Below are 11,574 nucleotides of genomic sequence, written 5' to 3' on the forward strand. Positions count from 1 at the left end.
AGAATGCTCAGAAGAACCCAGCGAAGAAAAAGACTTCTGAGGTGATGAATAAGACTATCCCATATCGGAGGCCTTTTTGGATGGGTAGTGTGTGGTGGCCTTGGTATGTGCTTTCTCGCACTACATCCCGCCATCATTGATATATGGTTAGTGTATTGATTAGTAGGCCTAGTGATAATAGGGTTGTGGAGTAGAAGTGAAACCATATGGTCAGGCCGGATGTTATTAGGAGGGCCGAGAGGGCCCCTGTTAGGGGCCATGGGCTGGGTTTTACTATGTGATAAGCATGCGATTGGTGGGCCATTATGAGTTGTCATGTAAGTAGAGGCTCACTAGAAGTGTAAAAACATAGGCTTGAATTAGGGCAACGGCAATTTCTAGAATAGTTAATAAAATTAAAATTATGAAGGTGATGAGGGTTAAGGGGAAGCTGATGGTTAATATTGCTAGCGTAGTGCTTCCAATTAAGTGTATGAGTAGGTGGCCTGCAGTGATGTTGGCGGTTAAGCGTACGGCTAAGGCTAATGGTTGAATAAATAGGCTGATGGTCTCGATAATAATTAGTATGGGGATGAGGGGTGTGGGCGTACCTTGTGGTAGGAGGTGGGTTAGGGTGATTTTGGCTTTGAAGCGGAAGCCTGTAATCACCGTACCTGCTCACAGGGGGATTGCTATGGCTAGGTTTATAGATAGTTGGGTAGTTGGTGTAAATGAGTAGGGTAGGAGTCCTAGGAGGTTGGTTGAGGCAATGAAAATAATTAGGGATATTAGTATGAGGGATCAGGTTCGTCTTTTAATGTTATGGATAGTTATTATTTGTTTTAAGGTGAGTTGGATTAGTCGCTGTTGAGTGGCGATTAGTCGATTGCTGATGAAGTATTTGGAGGTGGGAACCAGTAAGGGGGGAAATAGAATGATTTGTACTGAGGCAGGTAGGCCTAGTACTGTAGGGGTAATGAATGAAGTGAATAGATTTTCGTTCATTTTAGTTCTCAGGGTTTGGCATGGTTTTTTGTTTTAGTGAATTTTGGCGAAGCGGGTGAATGGAAGTGTGTATTTAATAGTTTTATTTGAGTAATGAGAAATAGTGTGAGAAGTACGGGGGTGATGACAGTAGGCCATGTGGTGGTGTTTAGTTGTGGCATTTCACTGCAAAGAGAAAATAGCTCTCTTAGTCATTAACTTAAAAGGTTAATGCTAGGTTAGCTTTACAGTGAGCCTTGAAGGGGGAGTGGGGCAGGCTGCAGGGTGAGTAGGAGGGCTATAAAGTGAATACGGGCCCTATTTCGAAGATTTTTAGGGGAATTAGTTCTAGGACGATGGGTATAAAGCTGTGATTAGCTCCGCAGATTTCTGAACATTGGCCATGATATACTCCTGGCCGTGTGGCAGTGAATGTGGTTTGGTTTAGGCGTCCGGGGATTGCATCTGTTTTTAGGCCTAATGAGGGGACGGTTCATGAGTGTAAAACCTCTTGGGATGTGATTATTATGCGAACGGGGGCTTCAACTGGGAGGACTACTCCCAGTTGTCGACGTCAAGGAGTCGTAGGTCCCCTGGTTCTAGGAATAATGGTGGGAGCATATAGGAATTGAAGATTAATCCGCCATAGTCAGTATATTCGTAAGTTCAATATCACTGATGGCCAATTGATTTGATGGTAAAGGAGAGATCGTTGATTTCGTCTGTCAAATAAAGAATGCGTAGAGATGGGCGGGCGATTAGGACTAGGATAATAGCTGGTAAGATAGTTCAAACAGTCTCTATTTCTTGGGCGTCTGAGATGCTAGTGTTGGTCAATTTTGTTGTGAGTGTTAGGAAAAGGGCGTATAGGACTAGGAAGCAGATTAGGAAAATGATTATAAGGGCGTGGTCATGAAAGATGACTAGTTCTTCTATGATAGGGGAGGTAGCGTCTTACAGACCTACCTGTGCTGCGTGTGCCATTAAGATACACAGGGCTTAACCCGTAATTTAACTTTGACAAGGTTATGAAATGCTTTTTCTAGTATCTTTTTGAAAAAGTCATGGAGGTTATGGGGCTGGCTTGAAATCAGCTTTAGGAGGTTCGATTCCTTCCTTTTTTGTTCAGGTTTCATATAGACTGGCTCTTCAAACGTATGGTAGGGTGGAGGGCATCCGTACAATCACTCCAGGTTTGTAGAGGGTTGTTCAATTATTAGGACTTTTTGCTTTGAGGCGAAAGCTTCTCAGATTATAAAAATTATTAGTATTACCGCTGTCAGGGAAATAAATGAGCCTGCGGATGATAGAATGTTTCATGTGGTATATGCGTCGGGGTAATTGGAGTAACGTCGGGGTATTCCAGATAGGCCAAGGAAGTGTTGTGGGAAGAAGATTAGATTTACGCCAACAAATAGGATAACGAAGTGGATTTTGGCATAGGTCTGGTCTAAGGTGTAGCCTGAGAATAGTGGGAATCAGTGGATGAAGCCTCCTATGATGGCGAATACAGCCCCCATTGACAAGACGTAATGAAAATGAGCTACAACATAGTATGTATCATGTAGTACAATGTCTAATGATGAGTTTGCTAGTACGATGCCTGTTAGGCCGCCTACGGTGAAGAGGAAAATAAATCCTAGGGCTCAGAGGACTGCAGCGGATCATTTAGTATTGCTTCCGTGGAGAGTAGCGAGTCAACTAAATACTTTGACGCCAGCGGGGATGGCGATAATTATAGTAGCAGAGGTGAAGTAGGCCCGTGTATCTACGTCTATTCCTACTGTAAATATATGGTGGGCCCATACAATAAATCCTAGAAAACCAATTGACATTATGGCTCAGACTATGCCTATATATCCGAATGGCTCTTTTTTTCCGGAGTAGTATGTTACGATGTGGGAAATTATACCGAAGCCTGGTAGGATGAGAATATAAACTTCGGGGTGGCCAAAAAACCAGAATAAGTGCTGGTATAGGATAGGATCCCCTCCTCCAGCTGGATCAAAGAACGTAGTATTTAGGTTGCGGTCTGTTAGTAGCATGGTGATGCCAGCAGCTAGGACTGGAAGGGAAAGGAGTAGCAAGACTGCTGTGATTAGGACGGATCAGACGAAAAGGGGCGTCTGGTATTGAGATATTGCGGGGGGTTTTATATTAATAATTGTTGTGATGAAATTGATAGCTCCTAGAATAGAGGAAATGCCTGCTAGATGTAGAGAGAAGATTGTCAAGTCTACAGAGGCTCCTGGGTGGGAGTAGTTTCCTGCTAAGGGAGGGTAGACTGTTCAGCCTGTTCCTGCACCGGCCTCCACTATAGCAGATGCGAGTAGTAGTAGGAAGCAGGGAGGGAGGAGTCAGAAGCTTATGTCGTTTATGCGCGGGAACGCTATGTCGGGAGCGCCAATTATTAGGGGTACTAGTCAGTTGCCAAAGCCCGCAATTATAATGGGCATCACTATGAAAAAAATTATTACGAATGCATGGGCCGTGACGATGACGTTATAGATATGGTCATTACCTAGGAGGTTGCCGGGTTGACCTAGCTCAGCCCGGATGAGGAGGCTTAGGGCTGTGCCCAGGACTCCAGCTCATGCGCCGAATAATAAGTATAATGTTCCAATACCCTTGTGGTTTGTGGAGAACAATCAGCGGTCGGCGAACATCAGTGTGTGTGTTTGGGGCGGGGCGGGGGGTAAAATGGCTGAGTATGGCATTAGACTGTAAATCTAAAAACGGGCTAAACCTCTTTTTACCAGCCCTGAGGTGATTATCATGTTGAATTGCAAATTCGAAGGAGCAGCTTCAAACCTGCCGGGGCTTCTCTCGCCTTTTTTCCCTGCGGCGGGAGAAGTGGACTGAAGCCAATTGATTAGGGTGTTTAGCTGTTAACTAAATGTTTGTGGGTTTAAGTCCCATCGGTCTAGTAAGGGCTTAGCTTAATTAAAGTGGTTGGTTTGCGTTCAGTTGATGCAAGGTAGGGTTTTGCAGTCCTTAGTTGTTACAGAAATTAAGTATTGTAACTTACTGAGGGCTTCGAAGGCTCTTGGTCTGTGTTAACCTAAATTTCTATGAGATAGTCAGTATAAGGGGGGAGATGGGTAGAAGTAAGGTGGTGAGGATGATGAGTGCGGGGAGGAGGGGAGTGGGCTTTGTGTTTTCGAATTGTCATTTTATTTTTACATTGTTGGACATGGGGAGTAGTGTGATTGAGGTGGAGTAAATTAGGCGCATGTTAAAATAGAGGTTAAGGAGGGTGATGATGGCTATGATGGTAGGGGTAACGAGGCTATCATTTTTTGTGAACTCTTCGATGATAGCTCATTTGGGTAGGAAGCCAGTTAGTGGGGGTCGGCCTCCTAGGGATAGTAGGGTAGATGGAATTAGGGGCATTAGCCACGTTAGTTTGTTTCAGGTGCGAGATAATAGCAGGATTGTGGTGCTAGAATTTAAGTTGAGAATTAGGAATGCGGTAGTTGTCAGAATAACGTAGATGACTAGGTTGAGGATGGTGACGTTTGGGTTGTATGGCAATACTGCTATTATTCAGCCTACGTGGGTAATTGAGGAGTATGCCAGGATTTTACGTAGCTGGGTTTGGTTTAGTCCGCCCCAGCTGCCTGCTAGAATAGATAAAATTGAAAGGGTAAGGAGAACGTTTACGTTTACTGATGGAGAGATTTGGTATATAATTGAAATGGGGGCTAATTTTTGTCATGTAAGGAGGAGTAGGCCGGACATTAGGGGGATTCTTTGGGTGACTTCTGGGACTCAGAAGTGAAAGGGGACTATTCCGAGTTTTATTGCCAGGGCTGTTACAATTATTAGTGACGAGTATTGGTTGGTGGTGTTGGCTGTGGTTCATTGCCCTGAGAGTACGTTGTTGGAGAGGATGGCTATTAGAAGGATTATGGATGCGGTTGCTTGTGTAAGGAAATATTTAATAGCAGCTTCTGTAGAGCGGGGTTTTTTTTTTTTTTTTTTTTTTTGGTTAGGATTGGGATGAAGGCTAGTATATTTATTTCTAAGCCTAGTCAGGTAAAGAATCAGTGCGAGCTTAGTGCTGCAATGAATGTACCTGTGAAGACGGTCAGGTAGATGATAGGTTGGGCTAAGGGGTTAATTAGTACGGGAAGGATATAACCAACATTTTCGGGGTATGGGCCCGATAGCTTATTTAGCTGACCTTACTTTAGGATAGGGTGTGATAAGTGGCACGGAGAATTTTGGATTCTCAGGGATGGGTTCGATTCCCATGGTCCTAGAAATAAGGGGATTTAAACCCCTACAATTTACTCTATCAAAGTAACTCTTTTGTCAGACATATTTCTTAAGTTTGGGGAGGAATGCCGGAGATTGTAATGGGCACGGAGATGTGTCATATGAGTAGTGCTAACGTGAGTGGTAGGAAATTTTTTCATAGGAGATGCATGAGCTGGTCGTAGCGGAATCGGGGATATGTTGATCGAATTCATAAAAATAGGGAAGTCAGGAGTAGGGTTTTGATGGTGAAAAATGTTGTGTAGAGTTCTGGGGAGTGGATGTTGAATGTTGTCCCTAGGAAAATTATGGTAGTGAGGGCGTTTGTTATGATAATATTTGTATACTCGGCTATAAAAAATAGGGCAAATGGGCCTGCGGCATATTCAATGTTAAAGCCTGAGACTAGCTCGGATTCTCCTTCGGTGAGGTCGAAGGGGGTTCGGTTGGTTTCTGCTAGTGTTAAGATAAATCATATTATAGCCAAGGGCCATAATGGCAGGAGTAGTCACAGGTGTTCTTATGTTGTGATGAGAGTGGAGAGGTTGAATGAACCACTTATTAGTAGTACTGACAGTAGGATGATGGCTAGGGTGATTTCGTATGAGATTGTTTGGGCTACTGCCCGTAATGCGCCGATTAAGGCGTAGTTTGAGTTTGATGCTCATCCTGACCAAAGGATGGAGTAGACGGCTAGGCTGGATGTAGCTAGGATGAATAGGAGACCTAAGTTGAGATTAATTAGGGGATTGGGTATGGGGAGGGGGGCTCATAATAGGAGGGCGATGGTGAGGGCTAGGGCGGGGGCGATGATATAAAGGGTGATGGTTGATGTGGAAGGTTTTAGGGGCTCTTTGGTGAATAGTTTTAGGGCGTCGGCAAAGGGTTGTAGTAGTCCGTAGGGGCCTACAATGTTGGGTCCTTTGCGTAGTTTTGTGTAGCCCAGGATTTTTCGTTCGGTTAGCATTAGAAATGCTATGGCGATTAGGATAGATGTGATCAGGAGTAGGAGGTTGATTATGGGCATTTTGTTAAGAAGAGGAGTTGAACCTCTGACTGTAAAGCTTTAAATTTTATGCAATTACCGGGCTCTGCCATCTTAACAAACTCTTTTCTTGAGTGGGTGTGGGTGTGGTGTTAAATTGAGATAATATCATTTATGGGGGGAAGGTGCTTTGTGAAGTAGGCCTCATTTCTCTTGTCCTTTCATACAGGGAGAAATAGGAAATAGATAGAAACCGACCTGGATTCCTCCGGTCTGAACTCAGATCACGTAGGACTTTAACCGTTGAACAAACGAACCTTTAATAGCGGCTGCACCATCGGGATGTCCTGATCCAACATCGAGGTCGTAAATCCTATTGTTGATATGGACTCTAGAACAGGATTGCGCTGTTATCCCTAGGGTAACTTGTTCCGTTGGTCAAGCTATTGGATCAATTGTATGTGGTAGTTCGTTTTGACTTGTGAAGTCTCAGCATGTGTTTCTCGGAGGCTGGGTTATACTCCGAGGTCGCCCCAACCGAAATTTTTAATGCAGGTTTAGTGGTTTAGAGCCTGTAGGCTTGTTGGGTGTTATTTGCATAAGTAAATTGAAGCTCCATAGGGTCTTCTCGTCTTGTTATGTTATGTCCGCCTCTTCACGGGCAGGTCAATTTCACTGGTTGAAAGTAAGAGACAGTCGAACCCTCGTGAAGCCATTCATACAAGTCCCTATTTAAGGAACAAGTGATTATGCTACCTTTGCACGGTTAGGGTACCGCGGCCGTTAAACATATGTCACCGGGCAGGCGGTGCCTCCAATACTGGTAATGCTAGAGGTGATGTTTTTGGTAAACAGGCGGGGTAAGATTTGCCGAGTTCCTTTTACTTTTTTTAACCTTTCCTGATGATCATGCCTGTGTTGGGTTAACAGTGGAAATAATAATGGTCTATTTGTTGATTATGTATATTGAGCTGTTAACTGTCATGTGGTATTTTGGTCTAACATAGGCTTATGCAGAGGAGAATGTATTCATGTTACTTATACTAACATTATTTCTTCTATAGGGTAATAGATTGGTCCAATGGGGTATAAGGAGTTCAGTTATATGCTTGGTATTTTTTGGTAATTAGGTGTCGAGCTTGAACGCTTTCTTAATTGGTGGCTGCTTTTAGGCCCACTATGGGTGTTGTATTTTTTACTCTCTTTACAAGGTTTTTTTCCTAGTGTCTAAAGAGCTGTTCCTCTTTAGACTAACAGTTAAATTTACAAGGGGATTGGGGATTCCGCAGGTAAATTTAAAGTTGAACTAAGATTCTATCTTGGACAAGCAGCTATCACCAGGCTCGATAGGTTTGTCGCCTCTACCTATAAATCTTCCCACTATTTTGCCACATAGACGGGTGTGCTCTTTTAGCTGTTTGTAGGTAGCTCGTCTGGTTTCGGGGGCCTTAGCTTTGGTTCTCCTTGCGAAGTTATTTCTAGTTAATTCATTATGCAAAAGGTACAGGGGTTAATCCTTGCTATGTTGTGCTTGGTTATTTTTTTTTTTTTCATCTTTCCCTTGCGGTACTATATCTATTGCGCCGAGTTATAATTTCTGTGCCTATACTTTATTTGAGTGAATGGTTTGGTTAAAGTTGTTTGGTAGTAGGGTGAGTTGGGTTTAGGGCTAGAGTTAGCTCAGAGTGGTCAAGTTGAATTGAAATCTCCCAAGTGTAAGCCGGGTTCTTTATGTTAAGCTACTCTCTGGTTCGTCCAAGCGCACTTTCCAGTACACTTACCATGTTACGACTTGCCTCCTCTATATAAATGCATAGGGGCTTTAGTTAAATAGTCCTTGAAATATACTTGAAGAGGGTGACCGGCGGTGTGTACGCGCTTCGGGGCCCTGTTCAACTAAGCACTCTACTCTTAGTTTACTGCTAAATCCACCTTCGACCCTCAGGTTTCATAAGGGTTATCGTAGTTTTCTGAAGCAGAAAATGTAGCCCATTTCTTGCCACCTCATGGGCTACACCTTGACCTAACGTCTTTACGTGGATGCTTGCGCTTACTTTGTAGCCTTCATCAGGGTTTGCTGAAGATGGCGGTATATAGGCTGAGCAAGAGGTGGTGAGGTTGATCGGGGTTTATCGATTACAGAACAGGCTCCTCTAGAGGGATATGAAGCACCGCCAAGTCCTTTGAGTTTTAAGCTGTGGCTCGTAGTGTTCTGGAGAGCAGTTTTGTTAATGTAACTGTTAAAGTTTAGGGCTAAGCATAGTGGGGTATCTAATCCCAGTTTGGGTCTTAGCTGTTGTGTGTTCAGATATATTAAAGCCACTTTCGTAGTTTATTTTATATTAACTGAAGTTTTCTACAACTCAGGTAAATTTTAGGTTTATTGGGGGGAGGTGATCTAAAACACTCTTTACTCCGGCTTCTATTAGCTTGGGTTAATCGTGTGACCGCGGTGGCTGGCACGAAACTGACCAACCCTAAGGTTAGTATAGCTTAGTTGAACTTTCGTTTATTACTAAAGGTTTATCACTGCTGTCTCCCGTGGGGGTGTGGCTAGGCTGAGCGTTTTGAGCTGCATTATTGCGTGTTTGATACTTACTCCTCTTAATCAGAATGACCTGGAGGGCGACTCACCGGGGCGGGGATGCTTGCATGTGTAATCTTACCAAGAGCTAATAGAAAGGCTAGGACCAAACCTATTTGTTTACGGGGCGGTATGGGCCCATCGAGACATTTTCAGTGTATTCCTTTGAGTGAAATAAGCTACATAAGCTATGCAGGAGTGTCTTTTGGGTTAGGTTGATTTGGGGTGTAGGAATAGCAGCGGTATATACGTTGAATAAAGTGACTGTGGGAAGCCAGTGCCCCCCAAATTGAGGGGTAGGGGCTAGGCTGGAGTGGTAGAGGGTCGAAGCATTGGTAGAAAAAATTCTAGTAACGACAGATCATTATACTCAGCATCATAGCACCTTAGATGTCAAGTGCTGTCTTCCCTTGTCAATGCCCATCGCTGCTACTCACTCATATGATCACGTGGTCATCCTGTGAACTAGGCAGGTTAGATGAGCAAGTTGAGACTAAGCTTTCTGAGACTGAAATTTTTCCTTTGTCAAAATTGGGTGAATACCCAATTTCCTATTCAAACATTAATATAATTTGAGCTAAGGTTAGGATTATCCACCCCCAACTCCCACCCATTGGCTGGGTAGATAAACCTCTCAAAGGAGAAAACTGGAAGGGAAATAAGGTACATCTACATTTCAATCTCTGGCTTGATAGATTGGTATTAAATTTGTCTTTAATGACTCTTATCCTACATTCCTATCTTATTACAGTCAGCTGCAAAAGAAACAACAATCCTGAATGTACCTTAAAGGGCACAGGAGGATTAAATAATGGATGAAGAATGTCCTGACAAGTCTGTCAGGCTTAAACTTTGGAACATGCAGAACATGCCTCAGAGTCTCAGGAGCAATGGGCCCAATGAACAATATCACTGACATTCTGGCTTTGATTTTTTCTTTTTAAGGAAAACCTATTTTAGGCCTTCAGACTTTTATTTTCATTTTCCTGTATGTTGTAAACTCGAGCTGCACTGTTCTTAATGGAAGCCACTGGCCATTCATGGCTTTTGAGCACTGGACATGTGGCTAGTCCCAGTCCACATGGCAAAATGCCCCAGATATTGAAGACTTCATGCTAGACAAGGAAGTAAAATTGCTCATCAATAATTTCATATGGGTTACATGGCAATATTTTTGATGTATCATGTTAAACAAAATATATTATTAGAGTTAATTTTACCTGTTTCTTTTAGTTTTCTTTTTTGAGACGGAGTCTCACTCTGTTGCCCAGGCTGGAGTGCAGTGGTGCGATCTCGGCTCACTGCAACCTCCACCTCCCAGATTCTCCTGCCTCAGCCTTCTGAGTAGCTGGGATTATAGGCGCGTGTCACCACACCTGGCTAATTTTTGTATTTTTAGTAGAGACAGGGTTTCGCCATGTTGGCCAGGCTGGTCTCTAACTCCTGACCTCAGGTGATCCACCCGCCTTGGCCTCCCAAAGTTCTGGTATTACAGGCATGAGCCACCACACCCGGCCTCTTTTAGCTTTTTAATGTGGCTGCTGTAAAGTTTAAAATTATGTTTTGGTTCACATGAGTGGCCTGCATTGTATTTCTTTCACATAGCAGTCGTCTAGAGAACAATTATTTCTTAAGAACTGTGAAGAGTTTGAGATTTTATCCCACTTGCAAGCTAAGAAGTCACCCATCTACAGTTTCATGGATGCTGGTAGAAGACACCAGACTCCTGGGTCAAAGACAAAGGATAGTTTATAACTGAAAGCAATAGCAGTAGCCAGAGTATCAGCATATTTGTACCACCTCACCAAGCCCACATTTCCACAGGGCCAGATGACACTTATACATGTAGTGTATTGCATTACAGGAGAAAAACTTTGAATGTAGAGAACTTAAATCTTTTATGAAGTGCAGTAAGCAAACCTACTATTTGCTCTGGAGAAAGACACTAACTCTATTTTCTAAGGCTGTTAACTATACAAATGTCCTTGAAAAGATAATCCAGGAAAGAGGATAATCAGTGCATTCCTTGCAAGATGTACAGAAATGTGAGAGACTGATCGAGAATTATCTACTAACATTCTCATTTCCATAGGTCTGCTTTTCTTAGACTGTACATTTCTCTTTGAGAATGTTGTATTTCTACAGACTAATTTAATATGTATTGTTCAAAGGCCAACATTAATCCCTAACTCACTGTAATTTCTGGAAGGGTTTGTAATTTCCGTACTGAATTGCACGCCCTGGTCTTAACGCTTGCTTCTCTTCTTTGAAAATAACTCATTTTTTGGAAATCATTGGATTACAATTTCCTTAATGGACCTTTGGCACTGTGTAGAAAAGTAAGACAGGAATGAGAAAACCCAATAAAATAGGCTGATTCTCTGGGCACACACATGGAAGACACATTTGGGAGCACTGGCGCTTTAAAAACATTGGTTTAACTGAACAGTGATTGGAAGTTTCCTCAAAGTCTTGACTGCAGAGCCTCAGTTCCCATGACAGCATACAGGTCTGAACAGGCTCTCTCTTGCACCTTGGAGCATTACACCTTCAAAGCGTTTTACCAACATCAAGTAATTGATTTTCACAATGCAGTGGAGAGCTTGATCATTAAGTACTATTATCCAGATTTGACTGGCTTAATTTACTTGCCTCAGGCTCCAGCAGCCAAGTCAAAAGCAAGAGGTGGATTCAGAATATCTGGCTTCCATCCTGTATAACCCTAGGCAATGTCTATGTTTTTGCATATAAAACCACTCCTCCCTGTCCTCTTAAACACATA

At 43.0% G+C, this 11,574-nt stretch overlaps 3 pseudogenes; all 3 read right to left on the reverse strand.

The window, feature by feature from the left end:
* Positions 1-303: 303 nt before the first annotated feature.
* On the reverse strand, positions 304-984 carry LOC129036106 (ATP synthase subunit a-like; annotated as a pseudogene).
* A 276-nt stretch (positions 985-1,260) lies between these two features.
* On the reverse strand, positions 1,261-1,947 carry LOC129036107 (cytochrome c oxidase subunit 2-like; annotated as a pseudogene).
* Positions 1,948-5,341: 3,394 nt separating this feature from the next.
* Positions 5,342-7,136, reverse strand: LOC129036108 (NADH-ubiquinone oxidoreductase chain 1-like; annotated as a pseudogene).
* Between the last annotated feature and the right edge of the window lie 4,438 nt (positions 7,137-11,574).

The sequence above is a fragment of the Pongo pygmaeus genome, chromosome 4, assembly GCF_028885625.2.
Source record: "Pongo pygmaeus isolate AG05252 chromosome 4, NHGRI_mPonPyg2-v2.0_pri, whole genome shotgun sequence".
Taxonomy (NCBI): domain Eukaryota; kingdom Metazoa; phylum Chordata; class Mammalia; order Primates; family Hominidae; genus Pongo; species Pongo pygmaeus.